Source organism: Archocentrus centrarchus, chromosome 2, assembly GCF_007364275.1.
Source record: "Archocentrus centrarchus isolate MPI-CPG fArcCen1 chromosome 2, fArcCen1, whole genome shotgun sequence".
In the NCBI taxonomy this organism is placed as follows: Eukaryota; Metazoa; Chordata; class Actinopteri; order Cichliformes; family Cichlidae; genus Archocentrus; species Archocentrus centrarchus.
In genome coordinates, this window is record NC_044347.1 from 730,981 (window position 1) to 753,696 (window position 22,716).

General features: G+C 45.6%; 1 long non-coding RNA gene and 1 pseudogene across 1 annotated transcript; one reads left to right on the forward strand and one right to left on the reverse strand.

Annotated features, from left to right (window-relative positions):
• Positions 1 to 22,716, forward strand: part of LOC115791158 (NACHT, LRR and PYD domains-containing protein 12-like) — a 1,329,445-nt pseudogene that overhangs the window by 326,640 nt on the left and 980,089 nt on the right.
• On the reverse strand, positions 1,203 to 13,508 carry LOC115791754 (uncharacterized). Its single transcript, XR_004020984.1, has 3 exons — positions 13,449 to 13,508; positions 7,784 to 8,380; positions 1,203 to 5,272 (listed from the first exon to the last, which is right to left on the reverse strand). It is a non-coding gene; the product is annotated as an uncharacterized LOC115791754 (long non-coding RNA).

The window sequence follows — 22,716 nt, forward strand, 5'->3', positions numbered from 1 at the left end:
AATCCCTTTTTGACACAGCAGCGGAAACCTGAAATCTCCGCCGTCACCATGTTTTGTGTACATACAGTGCTCGTACTGCATCCCTTCATACGTATGAAGCGTTTTTAGTCAGCGTATGAAGGCACCGAGGGGGACAGCACACACCCCTGGACCTTGATTCATCCTTTAGCGATTCCTAATGATTTTTGAGACAGCCCACAGTGAGTTTTGTTGCACAAAAGTTGACAACAGTGCCGGCCACCGATCGCCAGATTACACACAAATATCCAGGCCAGCATAGATGGTAATAGGGCAGGAACATGTAGAGTAAAATCCATCATTGTTTTCTGCAGTTCACTGCATACGGTTTCAATTTTTGGAACAATGCTTCTTGTTGAATTTATCTCTGGCAGCTTTGGCTGCTTTCCACACCGGCTGCGCTGCACTCGCAGCTTGTTCCTGTCTAATATCGTCAGTAGAGTCATTTTGTGAATCGATGGCGGCCTATTTTACAGAATTTAATGAGGCCTTTGAAATGATCTGCCAGACCGGAGGCATATTGCTGCAGACCACAGAATGGTGCAGTGGTGTGGATGCCGCGGCCATCGGCGGTCAAATTACACAGACCGACTGACATTTTCTAACTATTTGAAAAGCGTACGCTGGGTGTTACCCCCCCATTTTTCCAGATTTTCTTTTTTGTAATCAGAGCGTGTGAAGGATGTTAATCATAAGAAGAACCAGACTGCATAAAAGATGAGGTGCCAACTCTCAGCAAAAAGGTATTAAAACCAAAACTCTGAAAAACTATTTCAAAATGAAATCTATCACTTTAAACACATCATGTGCTAATTTTATACCTGCAGCAAATCTGGGGACAATCAAATTTTGGGTCTCATTTTCATGTTAATGTCAGAGTTTGTAATAAGCTGCAGGAAGCCTGTTCAGTGTGAGTGGAGAGCAGCAGAGTCTCCTCTGATAAACTTCCATGTGTGCCACTGAAAACAGTTCATCTGACTGCAAACGTGCAAGCACAAACACAGCAAGCACAACAATGAAGAGCACGTGCAGAGTGATCTGTGGGGTGAATCTGTGGAATAAAGAAATTTTTAAAAGATGTACTAATATAAATCAGTTTTAAAAATTATATAAAATAAAGCACGATAATGAATGAGGTAGGGTTTTAAATATTTATATGGATGTATTATATATAATACGTACAATAAAACAAAGAGTGATTCAGAAAATCCCTATGAAAAAGTCACCAAGAGAACAGTGTACCCTGATGGGGTTACCGGGGTCCCACCCTGGAACGGGAGCTCGAGGGAGAGCATCTGGTGCCCAGGCATTGGCTCGTGGTGCCCAGCTGGGTGCAGCCCAAAGAGATGACATGGGCCTGCCCTCCTGTAGGCCCACCACCCGCAGCAGGCGTCATAGGGTGTTAGGTGCAGTGTGTGTCAGGCGGTGGCCAAGGGTGGAGGCCCTGGCTGACCATTCCCTGGCTATCAAGACTGGTATTGGGACATGGAATGTCACCTCTCTGGTGGGGAAGGAGCCTAAGCTAGTGATCGAGGCTGAGAGATACCGCCTAGATATAGTCAGGTTCACCTCAACGCATGGCCTGGGCTCTGGAACCAGGCTCTTAGAGGGGCTGGATTCTGTTCCAGTCTGGAGTTGCCCTCAGTGAGAGGCGGCTAGCTGGGGTGGGTATTCTTTATTCCCCGGGCTCGCTGCCTGCATGTTGGCATTTCACTGGTAGATGAGATGGTTGCTTCCCTGCGCCTTCGGGCCGGGGAACTGGTCCTGACTGTTGTTTGCGCTTGTGCGCTCAATGACAGTTCAGAGTACCCACCCTTCTTGGAGTTGCTGGGCAGGGTGCTCCATCTGGTGACTCCATTGTCCTGCTGGGAGACTTTAATGCTCACGTGGGCAGTGATAGGGAGACGTGCAGGGGTGTGATTGGGAGGAACAGCCTGCCTGATCTGAACCCAAATGGTGTTTCCTTATTGGACTTCAGTGCAAACGGCAGTTTGTCCAAAACAAAAACTATGTTCGAACATGAGGCTTTCCATAAGTGCACATGGCACCAGAACACCCTAGGTTGCAGGTCAATGACTGATATGATTACGAAATCATCAGATCTACAGCCACACGTTTTGAACACTCAGCTGTCAACTGATCACCACCAGGTGGTGAGTTGGATCAGGTGGTGGGGGAGGATGCTGGGCAGTCCTGGCGCAACTAAACATATCATGAAGGTGCGCTGGGAACGCCAAGCAGAAGCCTCAGTCCACGAAATCTTCAAGTCCCACCTCCAGCAGAACTTTGACAGCATTTGGAGTGAGGCTGAGGACATTGACCATGTTCCGCACCTCCGTTTTTGATGCTGCTGCTCAGAGCTGTGGCTGCAAGGTGGTTGTTGTCTGTCGTGGTGGTAACCCCCAAACCAGACGGTGTCACCAGGCATGAAGGGAGCCATCAAGCTGAAGGAGGAGTCTTATCAGACTTATCGGTACTCTGGAGGTAGCTGATGGGTACTTGCAGGCTAAGCAAAACACGGCTCAGGCAGTGGCTGTAGGAGTTCAGTTAGGCCATGGAAAAAGACTTTCAGATAGCCTTGAAGCCATTCTGGCAAACCCTCAGGCTACTCAGGACAGGAAAGTAGTGCTCTTCTTATACGGCCTATAGAGTGGGTGGGGTGTTGCTAACTTCAACTGAGGCTATAGTAGGACAGTGGAAGGAATACTTCAAGGAACTCCTGAATCCCACTGACACGCCTTCTGTAGTGGAAGCAGAGTCTGGGGACGAGGGGCATGACTTGCCCATCACTGGGGGTGAGGACACAGCTGCACAAACACGTGGATCGAAATCCATGAAGAAAAACAAACATGGACTTCAAAGTTGCAGAAAAGGAAAAGAAATTAAATTTAAAACAATAAAAATACAAAACTAACACTAATAACTAATAACTCCAGCTGACTTGATGGACTATTGCAGGGGTATAAATCAACATTGACCTGTTAACATACATAACCATAGACAAGGTCGCTTGTTAAAATGCAACTGGGAGAACATTAAAGGCCATTAAAATTCCTCAAACATTAAGAAGAAAAAAATTGCCTATAATACCACAGCATCTAAAAGCTAAAAAAAAGATTAAATCGAACTGGGATAATACTAAAAAAAAGAAAGAAAAAAAAAGCAGTAAACAAAGCATTAATAAAAAAAAACCCTCAAAAGGTAAAGAAAAATGTTGATGTGTCTATACTTGCAGCTTAAGAGCTACCTGATCAGTTCCAAGTGTGACATTAGCCAACACTCAATGAAGGAGATTCCATCGGAATTCTGTGGAGCCGGCTCCCGAGGATTTCAAGTTTTACTCTGCAACAAGAAGAGACTTTTTTTCCCCTTTTTCCACTGACACAGTGCCAATGCCAAGTGCTCAAACTGTGCATTGCTTTTTCCCCACAGTGAACTCACTTGGTGCTTGGCTGAAAAACGGGTTCCGTTCCAGCAGGTCTGGAGCCAAGGGCTTGACTCTGCCATCACAACGTAAAGTTGTCCACCATGAGAAAAGCGATGTTGCTGTGAATTAGGTTGGGCTCTAAGGCTGAGCTTACCGCTTTGCATCAATCAATAACAGATAAAAGGATACAAAGTGCGTACTTGTCTTTCTCATAATTACTCTGTGTTTCCCTTGTGCCGCACACAGACGCTGCAGTAGTTTGCTTGGACTGTAAAACATGTTCACAGCAGTAGAAATAAAGTTGGCAAAAGGGGAGCGTGTTCTTCCACATTTGTGCCCTTTGGTTTCCGTTCCCAAACGAGGAACTGCCCACACGCATACACAGAGGATCAGCTTGCAAAGCGGTGGAGAAACAGGCCTGTTCGTAAGCAGTTCACTGGTTCATTGGAACGAGCACCGGCACCTTGTCAGTGGAAACGTGGTATCAGTCTCTCTGCAGGTTCATTGTGATCCAATGATGGGAATGATTTCAGCTCTGCATGATCACCCTGATGTTCGGACAGAGCAGCAACAGTGAAACAATTTCTTTGTAGCATGGGATCGTTTGTGTTGGGAGTATGAACTGAGATTCCTACAGCTGTAGTTCCCTTCATTATGTGTACATTCGTGAAGGTTACGATGACCTGAATCAGAGAAGCTTTTGTCAGTGTCTGCACTTGTATGGTTTCTCTCCTGTGTGGACTCGTTTATGTTCTTTAAGGTCGCCTGCAGTGTTGAAGGATGACCCACAAATAAGAAGTGTGAGCAATATTTAAAATTAAAAAAAAAAAAATCACGTGAACCTTGATAAAAAGGAGAGAGGTTCTAAAGAAACTCAAGCTGTCCTGCAGGATCAGGGTGCATCAGTGTCAGTGCCAACTATCTGTCGACATTTGAATGAAAGGAAACGCTGTGGCAGGAGACCCGGGAGGACCCCACTGCTCACACAGAGACATGAAAAAGCTAGACTGCAGTTTGCCAAAACGTACATCAGTAAACCAAAATCTGTTGAGGACAATGTCTTGTAAACAGAACGAGGCCTACAAAGAAAAGAACTCAGTACCTACAGTCAAATATGGTGGAGGTTCAAAGATTTTTTGGGGGTTGTTTTGCTGCCTCTCACACTGGATTCCTTGACTGTGTGCCAGGCATCATGAAATCTGAAGATTACCAAAGGATTCTGGGTCACAATGAAGGGCCCAGTGTCAGAAAGCTGGGTTTGTGTCCAAGGCCCTGGGTCTTCCAGCAGGACAATGACCCCAAACAAAGAAATGGATGGAAACAAAGTCCTGGAGAGCTCTGAAGTGGCCAGCAATGAGTCCGGATCTAAATCCCACTGAACACCTGTGGAGAGAGCTTAAAATTGCTGTTGGGAAGGCAGCCCTCAAATATCAGAGACCTGGAGCAGTCTGAAGAAGAAGAGTGGTCCAAATTTCCAGTTAAGAGGTGTAAGAAGCTTGTTGATGGTTATAGGAAGCACTTTATTTCAGTTACTTTGTCCAAAGGGTGTGCAACCAAATATTAAGTTGAGGGTTTTGCATAGAATTATATGAATTTTGTCTTTTTTCCCCCATTTTTTGTAATGCTCCAATACACACAAAGAAAATGAACAAAGATGTGTAATTGCAATAATTTTCTGGGCAATTACTTCATTTCTGTAAAAATTTCAGGGGTGCCAACTTTTTTGGCCGTGGCTGTAAGTGTTCCCACAAAGGTCACAGCGAAGGCTTTCCCACCACCACAGCGACGACAGGGTTGAGAACTGGATCCATCTGTGTGGCTCTGCTTCTACACAAAGACATAAGGACATTTAACTCTGTTAAAAACTGACACCAAATCAGTTTCACACCCACTCCAAAAGTCACAATCTGAAGCCAAAATCCTGTTTTTGGTACGCACAATTATTTTTGTCTAAGCGTCAATATCAGTGGTGGTTATAGAAATAACTTCTCTTCATTATCATGGAATATTTCATAGTTTCAATAACTGCACAAATTTAATGTCACTGACCTAAAAGAAGAGAAACAAGCACTGGAACCCAAGATGTTTGATCTGTCTGCAATAAACCCTTAAGGACCTCTGTGGTCGCTTTTCCACCGAAGTGGTTCCGGTGCTGGTGCCAGTATTTGACCCGTTAGGTGGTTTTTCCACCACAAATGCACTCGGTGCTCGAACAAATAAAAGGGTTCAACTCCAGCCCCGGAAGCTAGCTGGTCTGGAACCAGGAACACGTGGTGAAAGCAGCAGAGGGGCGTGACTCTGCCGTCTCAACATCAAGTTTTCTACCATATTACATGTGTATTACAGGAGAAAAGCGAAGCGATTTTCACGGCTGTGAATTAGGTTGGGCTCTAAGGCTGAACTTGCTGCTTTGTATCAGTTCATATCACAGATAAAAGGACACAAAGTGCGTACTTGTCGTCTTGCTCTAATCTCTGTCTGTGTTTCCCTCTGTGCTGCACACAGATGCTGCAGTAGTTTGGTTTGGACCCTAAAACGTATTTGCAGCACAAGAAATAGGACAATAGGACAAACGGTCATGGAGTTACGGTAAATAACCAGCTGATCAAAGTTTCGTTAATCAGCCGACTCAACGGCAATACCCTACATCTTAGCCAGCGGTTCGCAGCTAGCAAGGGCAGGTAACCGGTGCCTCAGCAGTGATCGCCCGGCATTAAAGGGTTAAATAACTAAACTCACTGCAAAAAAAAAGGTCAGCTGATTCTGAGAGGGTCAGGCAGGAGACAAAGACTGATTTTCCATGAACTGACTCTACTGTAATGGAGATAGAACACTTACTTTGGGCCTTTTATTAGCAGAAATAATACAGAGATTAAAATGAAACTGCCAGAATCTTGAATACAGTGATATGAATTTTTGCCATTACAAAGCAAAACACTGTGATCATGCACGATCAGCTGATTAATGCCAAGCATCACCACTGAAACGTCTGATCAAATGTACTTTGAATTACAGTAATTACAAGACTGTATCTGAAAAGCTGAAAATTTCTAAATTCAGATCAAACTGAAGTTCTTGTACTCAGCCCCACAAATCTTAGAAACATGGTGTCTAACCAGATACTTACTCTGGATGGCATTACTTTGGCCTCCAGTAACACTGTGAGAAGTCTTGGAGTCATTTTTGACCAGGATATGTCCTTCAATGCACATATTAAACAAATATGTAGGACCGCTTTTTTGCATTTGTGCAATATTTCTAAAATTAGAAACATCCTTTCTCAGAGTGATGCTAAAAAGCTAATTCATGCATTTATTACTTCTAGACTGGACTATTGTAATTCATTATTATCAGGCTGTCCTAAAAGCTCCCTGAAAAGCCTTCAGCTGATCCAAAATGCTGCAGCTAGAGTACTGACAGGGACTAGAAAGAGAGAGCAGATTTCTCCCATATTGGCTTCTCTTCATTGGCTCCCTGTTAAATCTAGAATAGAATTTAAAATCCTTCTCCTCACATACAAGGTCTTGAATAATCAGGCACCATCTTATCTCAAAGACCTCATAGTACCATATCACCCCAACAGAGCACTTCGCTCTCAGACTGCTGGCTTACTTGTGGTTCCTAGGATACTTAAGAGTAGAATGGGAGGCAGAGCCTTCAGCTTTCAGGCCCCTCTTCTGTGGAACCAGCTTCCAGCTTGGATTCAGGAGACAGACACCCTCTCTATTTTTAAGATTAGGCTTAAAACTTTCCTTTATGATAAAGCTTATAGTTAGGGCTGGATCAGGTGACCCTGAACCATCCCTTAGTTATGCTGCTATAGGCCTAGGCTGCTGGGGGGTTCCCATGATACACTGTTTCTTTTCATTCACCTTATTTATACTCCACTCTGCATTTAATCATTAATTATTATTAATCTCTGTCTCTCCCCCCTCAGCAGATGACCCCCCCCTGGTTCTGATGGAGGTTTCTTCCTGTTAAAGGGAGTTTTTCCTTCCCACTGTCACCAAGTGCTGCTCATAGGGGGTCGTTTTGACTGTTGGGTTTTCTCTGTATAGTTGTAGGGTCTTTATCCGCAATACAAAGCACCTTGAGGTGACTGTTTGTTGGAGTTATATAAATAAAACTGAATTGAATTGAAAATAGGGTTATTAAGGTACAAGTCTACAAATGGCGACACCTTTGAAGTTAAAGGTAAATAAAGGGTTAAAATGTGATGACTCTCCCAGCGCTGTCTGTATATGCAGTCAAATTGATAACATGCTAACACAATTTTAATGCACAGAGTTGTTCCAAACAGTCAGGCTAAAATTACAAGATCCAAATAAAAATACATACCTCTCAGTAACTGCAGTTGTAGAGTCTCTTTCTGCAGGAGACCTTTTGGTGTCTTTTCAGATAATCTGGAGCTTTAAAAGTCTTATCACACAGGTCACATTGATAAGGTCTCTCCTCAGTGTGGGTGAACATGTGGTGGTGTAAGTGTGATTCTGTTGTAAACCTTTTGCCACACTGATCACAGCAATACACATCCTGTCCAGTGTGAATGCGTAGGTGTGCATTTCTGTGCCCTAGTTGGGTGAAAGTTTTTCCGCAGTAGTCACAGCTGTATGCCTTAATTCCAGAGTGGGAAGCTTGATGCCTCCGCAAGCTTCTACTATGAGTAAAAGTTCTGCCACAGGGCTCACAGCTGAACGGTTTCTCTCCACTGTGGGTGAGCTGGTGTGTTTTTAGGTTTCCAGCTCGGGTAAAAGACCTTCCACACAAGTCACAGATGAACTCTCTCTCTCCAGTGTGGATGACTTGATGCCTTTTTAATGCATCCTTCCTACTAAAATCCGTCCCACATAGATAACAGGTCAATTTGATGTCTTCCTTCCTTCTGTGAGGTTTGTCAGCGTCCTGAGAGCGCTGACTTCTCAGTCCATGTTGGTCCTGCAGTGACAGAGATACAAACAGGCAGTGAGTGAGATGCAGTCATGGAACAAACTGAACCTTCAAACTCCTCCATTATTTGAATCAAAGCAGTCACTAAATGTGTTGTAGGTGTGTTTCCACCACCTTCTGGTGATAGCAACACATTACATCCAACCCGGTGCCAGACAAAAGCAAAGGAAATATGACATTTAATGATAGAATCAGGCCAATCAACAACTAATTTCAAAGCATTATTTGGATGTCCTGATTCAGCTTCCGTGTCCAGACGAGGACCCGCCCACACTCATACGTAAAGGAGCAGTTCACAGAAACGCGGTGGAAACGTGGGCCCGTTCTTAAGCGTTTTGCCAGTTCATTGAAACCAGCACCTCGGCGGTGAGAAAGCAGCAATAGTGATATGTATTATGCAGCAGTTTGTTTGTCTCAGAGGTGAGTAGTGCCAAAACAACAACCAAAACAGTGCCGATTGTCCCTAATGTGACCTACCAAATAAAAGGCAAAAAAAACCACAGGTATCTTACCTGCGCTCCTACCCATAAACATGAGAAAACAGGTATACAAACAAAACATGGCTTCTGCCTCCTACATACCTGCTTCAGTGCTCAAGAGTTACACTCAGTGTAGCAGCACAGGCAGTAAGCTCATGATGTAATTTGTAGGGATGGCATGATACCACTTTTTATGACCGACACTGATATTTTACATTTAGATACCTGCCGATGTAACAGAGTTAAAATAACCTATATTATGAATTTCTTCAAAATTGATGTATTTATTGCATGTGAATAGTTGGAGCCACCTGGTGGATAAATCATGCAACTGCAAGGTTCCTCATTGCTGCAGTGTACGTGCCTCAGCAAATGAAAACGATCCCAAGCTGGAGGTGGGTGCGCGTGAGCAATGCTATAGTTATTTTTGTTTGTTTAATAGTGAAAACATTCTCTCAGCAGTAAATGTTAATATGTATTCTTATCGTAAGCACTGCTGACATGTAACCTGGAAGTTACAGGCGTTTTGGTTCACAAATAGTAACTTTATTCACGGTCTGCATTTTGTTAGCATGCTAAGTTAATACCAGTTAGCCAGTCAGCAGCTTTCAGGCTGCCCCTGGCTCTAATGCTGTACAGCAGTACGAGATTGTGATTGTTCTGATTTCTGTTAACAGAGCTGAATGTTGCGGTTGCATGACCACACTGATGTCTGTGACTGTGTGCTGTGATTTTTGTACCAGATTAAAGAGGGAGTGCTGAGTAACAGCAAGTCCAGTGTTGCTGTGCCATCTTTCTGCACCATAGACACCAGGAGAAACTCCACCATAGAGTCTCAGAAGCATTCACAACAGTTACACCGATACCAATACAAAAATTTCAGTAGGGCTGCAACTATTGATTATTTTAGTAATCGAGTATTCTATCGATTATTCCATCAATTACCCGAGTCACTGGATCAGAAATCCTTTTCGTATTAACAGTTCATCTGCATATTTTAACTTTTGTACTGCAGTTTTTCCACACAGGGGTGTGCAATATTGTATTGTGTGATAAGAATTCAAGATGGCGGCGCGCACAGACGCAGCGGCTCATGGCTCTTCCTTTCGGTGCTCTTTTTTGTACTTTTTGTATTTCATATTTGTTAGTTTTGGTGCATTTGTCTCCGCAAACAACTGCTACACACGCCAGGATCTTGTGGACATCGGCTACCGGCACAAGATATCAGTATTGAGTGATTTTCACTACACTCATAACATCCCAGACGACATAGCGAGACCGCCGGGCGCTCCGCGGATTGTTATCGGGTCTGGAAGGCGCCGCCGACGGCGGAGGGAGAGGAAGCAGAAGCGGGGCTGCAGGTCCGGCTTTATGCTGAAGCTGAAATGCCAACCACACAGGCCTCCTCTGCCGAGCCTGTATCTCTCCAACGCCAGGTCCATGGTAAATAAAACGGACAACCTAGAGTTAGAGCTGGCTGTAAATCGCTATGTTCGTGACTGCTGTGTAATGATTATCACCGAGACCTGGCTAAACCCCCACATTCCCGATGCTAGCGTGCAGCTAGCAGGCCGCACTCTGCTACGCGGAGATCGGACCAAGGACTCCGGTAAGAGCAGGGGAGGGGGTCTCTGTATTTACGTGCATGAGGACTGGTGTAACAACGGAACAATCATAGACAAACATTGTTCCCCAGACCTCGAGTACATGTCTGTAAGATGTCAGCCTTTTTTCTACCCAGAGAGCTAACAGTAGTGATCGTCACAGCTGTGTATATAGCTCCTGATGCTAACGTTAGCATGGCGCTCTCTCTCCTGCTGAACGCCATTAACGAACAGCAGCGGGTCCACCCCGACGGTGTTCTTATTATCGCGGGAGACTTTAACAAGGCCAACTTAAAGACTGTACTCCCGAAATTCCACCAACATGTCAAATGTTCTACAAGAGGGGAGAACACTCTTGACCATGTTTACTCCAACATTAAGCACGCTTACAGAGCCAAACCCCTCCCCCACCTCGGCCAGTCCCACCATCTTTCCCTGCTGCTCACCCCAGCATACACCCCCCTCAGACGGAGAGCCAGGCCTACTGTAAAAACCATTACAACCTGGCCTGAAAACGCACTCTCCGACCTACAGGACTGCTTTGCATACACAGACTGGGACTTATTCGAACACGAGGACCTAGAAACATTCACAGGGAAGGTACTGGACTACATTAAGTTCTGTATCGGAAATGTGACTGTTAGCAAAAACATCCGGGTTTTCCCTAACCAGAAACCCTGGATGAACAGCCAGGTCCGTTCACTCCTCAAAACCCATGATGCTGCCTTCAGGTCAGGCGACAGAGCTCTGTACAGTGCTGCTCGAGCTGACCTGAAAAGAGGAATTAAAAAAGCCAAAACGGACTACAGGAGGAGAATAGAGTCCCATCTGTCCAGCAATAACACACGGGAGGTGTGGCAGGGCATTCAGAACATCACAAACTTCAGAGGCTGTGATGTGACTGCAGGAGACCTGAGTGTGTCACTAGCAGAGGAACTTAACTGTTTCTTTGCTCGCTTTGAGATGCCTCAGGACCACCCATCTGCTCCAGTCCTGCCCCCCCCACCAGGCTGCACCCCACTCACTGTCCAGGAGCATGAGGTACGGCGCGTGCTCCTGGCAGTGAACCCCAGGAAGGCTGCCGGACCAGACGGAGTACCTGGCAAGGTGATCAGAGCGTGTGCCCACCAGCTCACCCTGATTCTCACCAGGATTTTCAACCTCTCCCTGGCCCAAGCAGTCATCCCCCCCTGCCTAAAAACAGCCACAATAATCCCCGTGCCCAAAAGGTCATCTGTCACCAGCCTAAATGATTACCGCCCTGTGGCCCTCACACCGGTAATCATGAAGTGCTTTGAGAGGCTGGTTCTCCAGCACATCAAAGACCATCTGCCCCCCCACTTTCGACACCCATCAGTTTGCATATCGTGCAAACAGATCCACAGAGGACGCCATCGCTGTAGCTCTCCACTCTGTGTTGAGCCACTTGGAGCAGCAGCAGAGCTACGCTCGCATGCTCTTTGTGGATTACAGCTCAGCTTTCAACACAATCATCCCGGACATTCTCACCACCAAACTACACACCCTGGGCCTCCCCCCTCTCACATGTTCCTGGATCAAGGACTTCTTAACCAACCGGCCCCAGACTGTGAGACTTGGCCCCCATCTCTCCTCCACCCGCACACTGAGCACTGGCTCCCCACAGGGCTGTGTGCTGAGCCCCCTCCTGTACTGCCTCTACACCCATGACTGCAGTCCGGCCCACAATAATAACCTCATCGTCAAATTTGCTGACGACACCACAGTGGTCGGACTCATCTCAAAGGGAGATGAGGCAGCTTACAGAGAGGAGGTCTTGAAGTTGACAGCCTGGTGTTCAGAGAACAACCTGGTACTGAACACCATGAAAACCAAAGAGATCATCATCGACTTCAGGAAGCACAGGACTGACCCAGCTCCCCTCTACATCAACGGTGAGCGTGTGGAGAGGGTCCACACCTTCAGGTTTCTCGGTGTCCTCATCTCTGCTGATCTCTCTTGGTCAGATAACATCACAGCTGTTATCAAGAAGGCTCAGCAGCGACTTCACTTCCTGAGGGTCCTCAGGAAGAACAACTTGAACTCAAACCTGCTGCTGACCTTCTACCGCTCATCTATTGAGAGCCTGCTGACGTACTGTATCACAGTATGGTACGGCAGCTGCACTGAGGCAGACAGGGTCAGGCTTCAGAGGGTAGTCAAGACAGCACAAAGAATCGTTGGCTGCCCTCTCCCCTCCCTGATGGACATCTACACCTCCCGCTGCATCAGCAGAGCCAGGAACATCATCAAGGACAGCTCACACCCTGGCTTTGACCTGTTTGACCTGCTGCCCTCTGGCAGGCGCTACAGGTGCATCAAAGCCAGAACAAACAGACTCAGGAACAGTTTCTTCACCAGAGCAATCACCACCCTGAACTCACACACTCACCCACTGTAACTGTGCAATATTATATTATTCATACTGAACAATATCTAACATTCCTATATTGGTAATATCCAGTATTCATTCACCAAGTGCAATATTCATCATCTTCATTTTTATATGCATACACTTGTTTACTTTTCTTACAATGTACAGATGCACCAATGTATGTATATATTTTTATACATTCTATTTTTTGTATATTTTATACATTGTTTATTTTCTGTATATTTCTTGATTATATTAGACTATAATATTTTTATTTTTTATTTTAGAGAATTTGATTTTCTATTGCATGGCACTGAACAGGAGTGGCCCTCCTATCTCATTGTACATCCTGTATAATGACAATAAAAGGCATTCTATTCTATTCTATTCTATTCTAAACTGTGGGTTTGATCTGAATCTTGATTATTAATGTCTTTGTTTCAGTGTCCTGTTAAAATGTGACCTCCTTATTTGGTCTTGTTGTAACTTCAGTGCTAACTGGGACCATAATAAACCAAACCAACAGCAGCTGATGAAGTCACACAGTTTCAATAATAGTGTAACACTGAGATTTTTCTCACCTGTTGTGTTGAACTCATTGTTTCCTCTGTAGAGGCTGAAAATGTTCCTCTGCTGCTCCGTCAGACTCTCCTCCTCCTGATGATCAGCTGCAGGAGAACAGATCTTTATTAGAAGCTACCACACTGCACTGTTTGGGGGAACGAGCCCTTTAAGGCTGCATTTGGATTTATACACTTCTGTGGGATACGGCCGGTTCCAGCCTGCTATGTTAGGGTGGGCATCTAGAAACAGTAGGTGGAAACTTGTTGGAAACAAAGACAGAAGGTCTGAAGAGCTGACTAGTAACCCACAGGTTTGTGGTTGGAGTCCCTGTTCAGATGCTGACGTCTCTGAGACGACTGTTTGTATTTGATCCTGACAAAAAGAAGCAGAGCAAACAAAAACCTGAGCAAAGCAAAGGTCTCCACGAGCTCCAAGAATCGATGATGTATCCAACGGAGTCTGTTCCACTCGGACACGCAGGCTCCCCTTTCCCCGATCTCATAGTGGAGAAAATTCGATCAATAGTGTTCAGGGCCCAGCTTGCCAGATCCATGTTGCTCTCAATCTTATTCTTATTCGGACAGCGTGTGAGAGACGCTCTCACAGCAAGCAGGAGAGATGGGGAGGGCAGGGAGAGAGAGAGAACGTGACCATCCCCGTCAGAGAGCAGGAGGAGGAGCTTTACAGTTTCATTGTTAAAGAAAATAAAGTAGATCAGTGTCGGCTGCAGCTTCTTCATTCATTTGTACACTGTGGTTATTTTTGTGTTAAAGATTGTCATTAATAACTGATGAAAATGACTGGATATTGAAATGTTTTTGAAATTCTGCAGTTGTCATATCTCCATGTCAGGATCTGTTATTGTAAACATGTATCATCACAGTAACAGTGTTACAAACAGCTGGAAACACTCATAAAACATCAGAAACACAGATGCTGGTCTGATGCTGCTGCCTAACATACTTGGATTATTAACATTTATATTATCACAGAAAGTTACCTTATCTTTGCTGCATCAGTTTCACAGTATATATTACTGCATATTTGAATGAGACGCAGTAACTTAATGGATGAAGGTTATCATTAAGTATTATAATATGTACCCTGTGTGTGCATTTCAGTTGAAGCTGAAACTGTCGGTGTGGGCACTGAGCCGGGGCTCCTCCACTTTCTTGCTGTCAGGTTTTAAAAATGGCGCTTTGTTCTGGCGAAGGAGTCTATGGCAGGTCGTTTTATGGCGGGCCGTTTTATGGCAGGTCGTTTTACGGCGGGTCGTTTTATGGCGGGCCGTTTTACGGCGGGCCGTTTTAACATAAAATCCGATTCAGCACACTTACATTCTAGATATCTGAAATTGATTTTTGACTAGATTTATGACACAATTAGTAAATTGAGATATCTCTAATTACATTCTGACTAGTCAGAATGACGTTTGAGATATCTTGAATTACGGAGCATTTTGGCAGAATGTTTATAAGGCAGTTTGTTAAAACGGCCATAAAATCAGAGATTCTGTGCAGATTTCTGAAGCAGTCTTTAAGTACACGATTCTCGCTCTCCACATATCCCATACAGAGGAGCTCTTTCTATATTGTTATATTTTATTACAATTCTGTCTATAACGGCCAGCGCCATTGCAGGCACCTGAAATTCTACACAGGCAACTATTTGGACAGCTCAGTACAGCACAAGGGGGCCTTCACGCAATCGTTAAATTCAGATATCTAAAAGGTCATTTCGACTCGTCATAATTACGTTTGAGATATCTTAAATTGTAATTACGGATGTGTGACCCGTCAAATGACTAATCCGGTGACGTCATTTGAGATATCTTGAAAGGAATTTTGACTCGTCAAAATGTAATTGAAGATATCTTGAATTATTATTCTTACTAGTCAGAATGTAACTGCGGATATCTTAAATTACCATTCTGGATAGTCAAAATGCAGTTTTAGATATCTGAAATGTAATTACGGATAGTCAGACAAACGGATTTTATGTTAAAACGGCCTGCCATAGTGTGTGTGTGTGTGTGTGTGTGTCCCTGCGTGGTTCATGTCACACTGGCCCAGAGCAAACAGCAAACACGATCAGCTTCAGACTGAATCACAGTTATTCACGCTGACACAGCAAATACTGGTTATACTGGTTATACTGGCAGCGCTGCGGTGTCCGTGCAGTAAATAGGCGTTAATCACCCTGCGGTCGTGTCCCGGAGTTTGACGTCACTTTGTTGTCTCTGTGCTCCTCAATAACGTTTCCTGTGACCCTGATCCTGCAGCAGATCGCTCTCATTTATTTCCTGCTCTCCTTCAAGCAGAAATGAGGCTGCAGAGGTTTGGAGCAGGCAGAGAAACAGAGTTTGTGCTCCACCTTCTGCCAGCATGCTGAGCTAATGATTAGCTGCTGTTGGTCTCCAAACACTCTCTCACTCTCCTCTCAGCGTGTTCACCATAAAGTGAACAGACACCGAGGAGAGCAGCAGAAGAGCTCATTCAGGAGCTCAGCTGCAGATGAACTGAGCTCACATTAAAGTAGCTCCTGCTTACCTTTAGATGAGCCCGGACCACAGACACAAACAAAGCTGCCGCGCTTCTTCTTCTTCTACTTCCGGCTAGCAAACAATGAATGTGCGCGTTACCGCCGCCAGCTGGTGAGGAGGAGCTGAAACACTGCTTCATGAATTGAGCTGTGAGTGAACTTTGACCTCTGCGAGGTTTCTTCCTCTTTGTGACAGCGTAACAAAAGCTGCTCTGTGCTTTCATGCTGTCCACAATGATCACATGTCCCTGCTGAGCTTCTCTGTTATCAACAGTGTTCTGGTTCATCTTCATCTGAGAGTCTCCTCTCTGCTCATTCCTCCTGTTTCCCTGTGGATCCTGGAAAACCAGCTTCCTCTGCTTTACTCCTTAAAACACTGTGCTTGTATAAATGGGTGAATGCAAACGTGTTGTATGAGTGCTCAATCAGAGTAGAAAAGAGCTATATAAGATGTAGTCCATTTACCATTTAAGCTCCATGGGATCATCGAGGAATGGTGCCACTGTTTCCAAAGATGTGATTGGTCAGCATGCAGTGCCTCTCCATGTGCTGATCTCCTCTTTCAAACACAGCGTGCTCCAGAGCAGGTTAGATCTGCAGCATCTGGACTTCTGTTGCATGTGGCTCAGTGGGTTAAAGTGTCTGTCCAATAAACAGAAGGTCCTGGGTTCAAATCCCAGCAGTGGCTCAAAGCTGTGATTCCTGAGAGTGAGTTATCTCCCTACTACAGCTGTGAAAAATGTTGGGATGTCAGATGAAGGTGTTTTTTCCATCTTTGAGTTTTCAGCCCACTGAGGAGTGAGAGCAGGGGTGTGGCACCACCCGGTGCAGCTGTGGGTGGAGCTTCTAGGAGGATGAGGGGGTTCTGGTCCTATTGTGTCTTCCTCAGTGCATCACTATCAGTATAATCAAATGAAATAAATATTTATATGGCCTGAAAGCTCTGAGTCCAACATCAACAAGGTTTTTACCCTCGATCAAACTCCTCCATCTACAGGGGTCAAAGGTCATTTGTGTCAAATCTGTCCAGTAAGACATTTCTGAATACATTTGATCTGCAGGCACAAAGCAGTGACTGCTGTGTGTTTGTCTCCATCTAGTGCTTCATTAGATTTACTGCAAACCACTTCAGCTTTTCACTGCCAATATAATAAAGTTGTTTTCATATCAGCCAGACTGTCGGTCATTGTTTAAAGTGCTCTTGAGCAATAGTTCTCCAGCCTTTCTGAAGCTCTTTCAAACGTTTCCTTTCACATCAGCTGCTTTTTCTCGTTTTCAGTCCAGGCCTTCACCATTCTCACATCACCTTTGTTTAACACTGACCTAAGAATCACTGAAGCATTAATAAGGCTCCAAACTCAAGGCTGAACCAGTGTTGTGTCCACACATAACAGATAACACAGCAAAGAAGCTGTTTTTGCTCCAACACGGTGATTCCCAAAGAGGCATCAGCCAGAAACTCAGCATATCTCAGCACGGTGTGCAGTGTGTCCTTAAAAACTGAACAAGTGGAGGAGCAAAGAAGCAGCAGCAGCCTAAAAACTCTCTGCAGCAGATGAAGAGGATCTGAAAGTCATGTCCTTAAGAAAGAAGTCAAATTCCAGGAGAACATGAGCCAGGAGCTCATTGGATCATCTCCTGTTCCTGAAGCCTTCTCAGAAACGTTCTGAGTGGAAGGGCGGCTGTCAAGAAGCGTTTCTTAAAGAAGGGACACAGGGAGGGAAAGCTGAGCTCTGCCAAATGACACAAGAACTGAAGATCAGTGGAACAGGTCTGATGGAGCCATGGATCCAGAGTTTTGGCTTCAATCTGATCTAAAGAGAGGGAACAATAGTGTCTGCAGCCTCGTTACAATCACACAAACTCTGTTTGTGCCTCATAAACTTCATTTCCACGGATATTTGCACGTTTGAATCCATCTCCCTAGAAAAACAGAAAGTGGTTCAGGACTTTTGCACAGTGCTGTATTTCTACATTTGCTGACGTTTAGTTTTTAAATCCAATCCTCCCGCTATGATCCAAATGAAATGATAGGACTGAATGTGTTCCTTAAGTAGTAGTAGCAGTGTAATTACTGACACACAGATTATTGTGACAGAGTGGATGTGAGTGTGTGTAAATGTTGTGTTTGTGTGGTTGCATTTGGAAACAAAGTGATTTGAAGGCTTTGTGATCACACTGAGACATTTTGCTGTGGGCCTGTTAGTCGAGTGGATCAGGGCACCGTGACTCCTGACTCTGCTCATCTGTCTAACAAAGGTGCAAATGGACACAAGTCTTTGTTCACCTGTAGCAACACAACTTTGTGTCAGTCCAAGCTTGTGGCTTTGACTGACACAACTTTGTGTCAGTCAAAGCCGCAAGCTTGGTTGTTGAGACGCACAAAAAGTCTTTGGACATTTCTTCTCTCCGAGCAGTTTGGCTCCATGAAGCAGCAGCAGGATCTGAAGCGAAGCAGCTGCTGAAGACAGAGCCATGAAGGACACTGTACTGTCCTGCCCCAACGCCTTGCCAGGGTCGACAGCTGGTTAACTCCTCTCCAACAAACCACACAGATAACAGGTTCCAGTTAACTCTTTATGGTAAGGCTTTGTGGTCACACTGAGACATTTTGCTGTGGGCCTGTTAGTCGAGTGGATCAGGGCACCGTGACTCCTGACTCTGCTCATCTGTCTAACAAAGGTGCAAATGGACACTTTGTTCACCTGTAGCAACACAACTTTGTGTCAGTCAAAGCCACAAGCTTGGTTGTTGAGACGCACAAAAAGTCTTTGGACATTTCTTCTCTCCGAGCAGTTTGGCTCCATGAAGCAGCAGCAGGATCTGAAGCGAAGCAGCTGCTGAAGACAGAGCCATGAAGGACACTGTACTGTCCTGCCCCAACGCCTTGCCAGGGTCGACAGCTGGTTAACTCCTCTCCAACAAACCACACAGATAACAGGTTCCAGTTAACTCTTTATGGTAAGTTGAAGTAGGGTAAAACTGTGAAACAAAATACATTTCCATTCAGAGGGCGATTTGACAGTGCTATAGAAAATAGCTTAGAAGCTAGATTAGCTTAACCAACAAATAACAAATATAGAACTCTACTAAAAGTTAGCAGGGCTCTAAACTAGGTGGATTAACATTTATCTTGTTTTATATACACGCATATGCATATAATTAATACAACATACCGGCGATGCCTTCAAGGGCTGACTTGAGACTCAGACAGAAATCGCGCATGAAGCTTGTTTTCCCGCACAACAATGTCCACTGCTCATGACGTCATCAGTCGATGCCGCAAGCATAAAAACACTACCCTTGTTCCCCAGTAGATGGCAGCAAAGGAACATGAAAAACTTATAAACACCAAATTTCTCAGCAAAGACAACAGGAAGACAACATCAGACAGAACACTCCCCGCCTGATACCCAGGGGGTTTCACACTTTTCTTTCCTTTACCTACGTTATGTTAAACATCAAAATAGGCTCAGTTATGCATTAATTTAACCTTAAGAAACCTTCTCTTTACTTAACACTTGAAACATTGCACACTTATTAATCTGGGGAAATCAGCAGGACCAGTTCATTAACAGGTCTGAGAAGCAGTTTGGTTCCGTCCTTCCTGACGATTCTCAGCTGAACCTTGCGTACTCGTCCATCTTTGCTGGGGTACACCTCTGTGATGATGCCAAGAGGCCAGTCATTCCTTTTGCAGTGATTAAGATTAAGATTAAGATAGTGTTTATTTGTCACATGCACAGTTATACACAGTACAATGCACAGTGAAATGTATTTTGTACCTGCAACCATATATACACACACATATAAATAAGAAGAATAAAAATAAAAAAAAGTAATTCACACTATACACTATACTCTATATACTATACACTATACACACTTTTATAAATTATAATATTTACATTGTGCAATAATGGTCCAGTTAGGGCTCAGAGTTGAGCAGACAGATGGCTTGTGGGTAAAAACTCTTCTTCAACCTTTCAGTCTTAGTCCTCAGGCAGCGGTAACGCCGGCCTGATGGGAGCAGGGAGAAGAGAGAGTGTCCGGGGTGGCTGGGCTGTTTTAGGATCTTCATGGCCCTCAGCCTGCACTGCTTGGTGTAAATGTCCTGCAGGTTGGGGAGGGTGGTTCTGATGGTCCGTTCAGCTGAACGAACCACCCTTTTTAGGGCCATGAAGTCCTGCTTGGTGCAGTTTCCCATCCAGGTGGTGATGCTCCCACGCATGATGCTCTCGATGGTGCAGGTGTAAAAGTTCCTGAGCACCTTGAGTGGGAGCTTGAAGTCTCTCAGCCGCCTGAGGAGGTAGAGACGCTGTCTGGCCTTCTTCACAGTGATGTTTATGTGATGAGTCCAGGACAGGTCCTGTGAGATGGTCACTCCCAGGTATTTGAAGGTGTCCACTCTTTCCACCTCAGCACCACTGATGACAAGTGGATGGTAGTCCCTCTGCTGCTTCCTGCTGAAGTCCACGATCAGTTCCTTCATTTTGCTGACGTTGAGCAGGAGGTGGTTCTCCTGGCACCAGTTCTCCTGGCGGGAGACCTCTCTCCTGTAGGCTGTCTCCTCATTGTGAGAGATTAGTCCCACAACAGCAGTGTCGTCAGCAAACTTGATGATGACGTTGGACTCTGACGTGGCCTCGCAGTCATGGGTGTACAGTGAGTACAGCAGAGGGCTGAGCACACAGCCTTGGGGGGATCCAGTGTTGAGGGTGAGGGAGGATGAGGTGAGGTGACCCACTCGTACCACCTGTGGTCTGCTGGTCAGGAAGCTGTGAACCCACCTGCACAGGGATGGGCCCAGGCCCAGGTCCAGCAGCTTAGAGACCAGCCTGGAGGGAACTATGGTGTTGAATGCTGAGCTGTAATCTACAAACAGCACTCTCACATAGTTCCCCTTACCAGTGTCTATGTGTGAAAGGGTCTTGTGGAGGAGGAAGGATATGGCGTCATCTGTGGATCTGTCTGGCCGGTATGCAAACTGTAGTGGGTCGAGGGTGGTGGGCAGTGAGGAGGTGATGAATGTCTTGATGAGTCTCTCAAAACACTTCATCACCACAGAGGTGAGCGCTATGGGCCTGAAGTCATTGGGGCTGCTGGGGTGTGGTTTCTTTGGGACAGGGACTATGATGGACTTTTTAAAGCAGGTGGGAATCACACACAGTTTCAGTGAGAGGTTGAATATCAGTGTAAACACAGGTGCCAGCTGGTCAGCGCAGGTCTTAAGGACACGTCCACTAATACCGTCTGGTCCAGCCGCTTTCCTGAATGTCCTTGAGAAGCACTACACTTCCTTCTTTGAGATTGGGGTGGTCGGATGACCACTTCCTGCGGGGCTGTAGTGTCGCCAGGTACTGCTTGCGCCACCTGTCCCAGAAAGTGTTAGACAGGCTTTGAACTCTGCGCCACTGCTGCTTGTGTAAGTCCTTGTGGTCAAGCTCGCCAGCTGGAGGTGGGCAGGGGCCTACCTTTTGAGTCAGCAGTGATGCGGGTGTGAGGATAAAAGGATCTGTTGAGTCAGTAGACACAGGCACAAGTGGGCGGTTATTCACAATGGCCGTGACCTCAGCCAAAAGGGTTGTGAGCACCTCGTGTGTGAGCTTAGATCTTATTTGCATGAGCATTGAATCCAAGATGCGGCGTGTGACACCGATCATTCTTTCCCACACCCCTCCCATATGAGAGGAGTGTGGGGCATTGAAGGTCCAACTGCAGCCCTGCTCAGAGAGGAATCTCTCCAGTGTCTTCTCATCAGCATTTGAAGGGATTTTGAGGTCATCTGGAGGCGCAGATGAAATTTGTGCCCCTGTCTGAGCGGAGGTGTTTCACTGGCCCCCGTATGGCCTGGAACCTTCTGAGTGCATTAATGAAGCTGGATGAATCTAAAGACTCGATGACCTCGATGTGAATGGCTCTGACAGATAAGCAAGTAAAGAGAACTGCCCACCTCTTGCTCTCAGCGTGTCCTCCCCTTGTGCGACGTGCAGCAACAGCCCAGGGCCCGAACACGTCCATGCCAACATTAGTAAAAGGTGGCTCAGTGCTGAGTCTGTCGGGTGGCAGGTCAGCCATCTTTTGAACTTCACATTTTCCTCTGAGTTTGCGGCAGACAAAGCATTCAAAAATTACTTCGTTTACGACTCTTTTGGCACCCAGTATCCAATAGCCAGCAGATCGGATGGCGCCCTCAGTAAAGTGGCGTCCTTGGTGTTGTGACTGTTCATGAAAGTGACGCACAATGAGGGTGGCTACATGGTGACCTCCAGGCAAGATCAGCGGTCTCTTCTCACTGGGTTCTAGATCGGCAGCTGTGAGACGTCCTCCGACTCTCAGCGAGCCTGCTTGGTCAAGAAAGGGATCCAAGGACCAGAGAAGACTGCCCTTTGGAATGTTTGTGTTGGATGAGAGGCACTCTAGTTCTCTCTCAAAGGTCTCCTGCTGGACTGTTCTAATGATGACTGTTGTGCTCTGGTTGAGAACATCCACACTTTTGCAGGTGTGCAGCAAAGATGCCATCCCTGACACTGTTCACTATTCTTGTCTTTCCTGAAACACTGAAGGATGTGAATCAGCACACCAACAGCCCTTGTGAGAGAACTCCAGCGTGAAAAGTGGCTGAAACGCTGTGAACCAAGAGTTTTGAACACTGTCGTAGACAGTGTGGTCACTTGCGGCCGGATTTCAGGATCTCGTTCTGGCTGTGAGAGTTCAAAGGACTGTTCAACAGGCAGCATGTCA